Source organism: Frankliniella occidentalis, unplaced genomic scaffold (assembly GCF_000697945.3).
Source record: "Frankliniella occidentalis isolate FOCC.00 unplaced genomic scaffold, Focc_3.1 Scaffold4, whole genome shotgun sequence".
NCBI classification, from domain to species: Eukaryota; Metazoa; Arthropoda; class Insecta; order Thysanoptera; family Thripidae; genus Frankliniella; species Frankliniella occidentalis.
Window position 1 is genome coordinate 1,806,353 of NW_026267134.1, and position 3,842 is coordinate 1,810,194.

Sequence of the window (3,842 nt, forward strand, 5' to 3'; positions counted from 1 at the left end):
GCCAATGTTTTTGTCAAGGAAATGCGATTTCACGACGCTGGAATTAGGGCATACGCCCCGCCGTCGCACGTCAGCGATGGGAATATATATTCAGTCGGCGGACTATCCGTGTTGCGTATGTAGTATGCATGAGGCGCGGGGCACTGGCGGCGGCGGCTCCGTAGGGTAGGCCCCGCCAGGGCCGCCTGCAGCCCTTGACGGCGGGTCATGCCTCACGGCGACCTCCTTTTGAGGGCTGACCGTGCCGCGGCGCCCCCCGCGCCCGCGCCGTGCCCTACTTCCAGACGGGGGCTGTAGAACAACAACAACAACAACAACAACTGACCGCTACGTTTGTAATGAGAACCCAATTTGACCGTCGTACGGCAAACACTACTAGTTGCGTGCCTTGGAGGGGGCGTATACGGCGCATACGAATGGGAAGGAGGAGGAGGGGAAGCCCGACGAGCACAACCCCTTCTTGGCGCGCGCGGGGCGCGGGGAGAAGGAATTCCTGCACCTCCTCGCGTCTCACACGAATGCCGCGTCGACCATACGAGAGAGTTATAGATGCTAACGCGCGACAGTATCGACCGCGCACATCGAGCGTGAGGCGGGCGGGCACGCCGGCCGCACGGGACCGGCGCGTGCCCAAGAGCGTTCAACTTTACAACACGTGCGCGTGTGTGGCGGTAACCTACACTGTAAAGCCGGGGTGTCCAGCAGGTAGGCGACGAAGTCGCCTGACCCGCAAAACTAGGCGACTTATGTCGGCTTTCAGCTGAACACCCCGGATTCTCAGTGTAAAAGGTTTGGCAGGTGAATCGATGGCTTTCGTTCTAATGACTACTCGAGGCGACGACACAGGCTGGTGAGAGGGGTGGGTGTGGGTGGTGCGTTGTACTTATTTGTGAATGGGCACAGTGGGTTGGATCGATGCACTAACACTGGCCGTATGGTACCCGCGGGCGCGGCGCGAGATTGTCCGGCCATGACATCACGCGATATTGACCAACATAGCATTCTGGCATTGTAAAATGAAATAAAAAAAATGTGCGAGAGGTTTTTAAAAACTTTGTAGGTCTTGATCACCTGGCTACGCCGCGCCACCTACACGCGCGCGCCCTGTGGGCGATATCAGCTGCGGGCGCGCATACATCAACTGTCACACCTGCGCCTGCCTGCGCGGACACTGGCGGTGACGTGGTCGCCGCCCCCACCCCCCACCCACAGCAAGCCCACAAGCCCCACCTGGCGGACTCCATGCTGTCCAGCGTGAGGAGGTCGACGAGGGCGGGCGCGTGGGCGGGCACCTGCCGCAGCGGGTACTCGAAGGGCGGAGAGTCGGGGCCCGGCCAGACGGGGGGCGGCGGACCCGGGCTCACCCGGGAGGACTTGCGCCGGCCCCCGAGCCCGCCCCCGCCGGGCCCGCCGCGCCTGCCCAGCCAGCAGCAGCACGCCCCGCCGTCGGCCTCGGCCTCGTCCAGGACCGCGACGGCGGGGCCGGCGGCGGCCGAGCGCCTGCCCAGGTTGTTGTTGGAGTCGTCGTCATCCTGCTTGCTGGCACCACGCACCAGTTTGAACACCATGGGTCACATGGCGCCCCCGCGCCCGGGCCACGACTGACGACTGGTTCAGTGTCTCCTCCACAACATCCACCACCTGCGGTGCCGAGGTCACCGGGAAAGTCCGAAGCACGACGCCGACCACTCGCCACGCGAAGGTCAAGGGTTCCCGTCGAGGAGCTCACGGACGCATGCACACACACACACGCGCGGTGGCAGGGGCCCGCGATGTCGGCGCGCGCGCTGTGCGGTCGGTCGCGGTGCGTTCGACCCGCTCCACTGGGCGTCCAATACAAAGATAGGACCGGCGGCGGACGGACACACCCGGCGCAACGCCTGCCTGCGGCGCCTCGACCACCCGCTGGAGGCGCTGCTGGCACTGGTGGCGCCCTCCCCCAACGCGGCGGCGAGCGCAACTGGGACTGGACGCGGCCGCGCGGCGCACCGCGGCCGGCAACCCCGCGACCACCGCCGCGCCCCCACCCTTTCCGGTCCGTCCGCGCACCCCTCCCGCGCCCGCCCCCTTTGACGCCCCCCTTGGCCGCCCCTTGGCCACCCCGACCGCCTCCGCCTCGGACCGATAACAAAGTCGGGGTGGAATTAGTTGGCTCGGCGGTATGACAGGCAGGCGCGTTACTGCCCCCTCTCCTCCCCTCCCACAGCCTTGGGCGGGCTGGGGGCGCTCTGCTCGGGCCGGCCGCCAGGCCACGTCTGGGGAAACCTCTCTGTGGTTCTAATTTCCTGCCCCGAGGTGGTCAATAAAGGTCAGCTGATGGGATGAAACGGCGCCATAAAGCTGCTCGTTATTGCGGCCGGGTTCCACAACAGATCCTCCCCCGGCAGGGCGGGGCCGTCTTGCTTGTGGAGGGTGATGGAGTGCTGGAGGCGTATTTCCCGCTGACTTGACTTCCCACTAGAAATCCCAGTGCTGCGCAATACGTTTTGACAAGTCGTTTTTGCACCCGCTTCCTCTTTCGCTCCCACTCCTACCCCTTCTCTATCTCTCCCACTCCGGCACAACCGGGCGGCGGCCGTGACCTTGGGCCTTGGGGTTGATAAATGATGTCCCCGTAGTGACTTTGGCCGGAACGCATAAAGGGTGTCGGGGCCCGGCGGCGCGGCGCCTCGCCCGAGTAAGTGTTATTCGGCCATAAAAGGGCTTTCTTGTCCGCGGCAAGAATGGCCCTGCAGGATGGGGAACCATGCCAACCGGCGGGGACAGATTTGGGCGAATGACGCGTTAACGCCGGCCACGCCGGCGTTGGGCGGGCGGCTGCGGCCTCCGGGATGGGGTGGCGGGCGGGGTCGCTGAGCGGCGCCCTGCTCGGCGGCGGCCGACCCGCGGCACCCGGGGGCGCTGGGGTGCCCGACGACGAGCCCCTGGTCCGCTGGGCGGCCCGGAGCGCCGCGGCGCGCCTCGTGCACGGGGAGTGCTTCCCGGCGACCAGAGCACGCGGCCAGCTCGACGCCCAGGCCGTGCTCGTGCTCAGCGGCATGCAGGTCGCCCACCTCGCCAGGAACCTGGGCGCGCGCGCGGCGCAGATCGGAGAGAGGTACTGTGTACGCTTTGTTCGGGAGGGACCTCAACGCCCGGGCCCGGGTGCGTCCGAGGTGGGGATGGTCGTGTGCGTGCGACAGGTGCGCGGCCGAGGGCGGCTTGACGGACACCCTGGGCAGCGCGGCCCGCTGGGTCACGGCCCGCGCGGGCGAGGCCGCGGGCGAGGCCTGGGCGGCGCTGCGGAGGCAGCAGCACCTGTTCCAGCAGGGCGAGCCCCTGGAACCGCCCCGGGCGGCCACCTCCCCGCTCATGGCGCACGTCGTCAGGCAGATCCACGCTCTCCGAGCCACGATCCGGGAGCACCGGGGCCCCGGGGCCGCCGCGACCACCTGCCCGTCGTCCGGAGTGAGTGCCACCCCTCGACAAACGGGTCGTCTGTGAGCGGCCGATCCGAGTCCGAACAGAAGGACTCTACCATGTGCTGTGCGCCCCCAGGTCGCGGCGGTTGCGCCCACCCGTCCTAGCCAGCACGGCTGCAGCGCCTTCTTCAAAATGAACGCTTTCGCAGAGTGACGCGATGTGACACTTTGCGCGCAACTGCCGCTAAACACCGAAACGACCGCGGCGAAGGCTGCTCGCTCCGACCACCCACACACCCTCTCTCTTCACAGCCCTATTTCGGAGAAATTAGTGGGTGCTCTTGATGACCGACGCATCGACCTGAAACATGACATGACGACGTGCACGCATTTGCCCAACCCCGTCCCGTAATGACCCTCATCCCTCATGTATGTAACCAC

General features: G+C 66.5%; 1 protein-coding gene across 2 annotated transcripts in view; it reads right to left on the reverse strand.

Moving 5' to 3' along the window:
- LOC127749609 (TOG array regulator of axonemal microtubules protein 2-like) overlaps positions 1-3,842 on the reverse strand; it is a 24,275-nt gene that overhangs the window by 6,733 nt on the left and 13,700 nt on the right. The gene's annotated exons all lie outside the window — the stretch shown is intronic.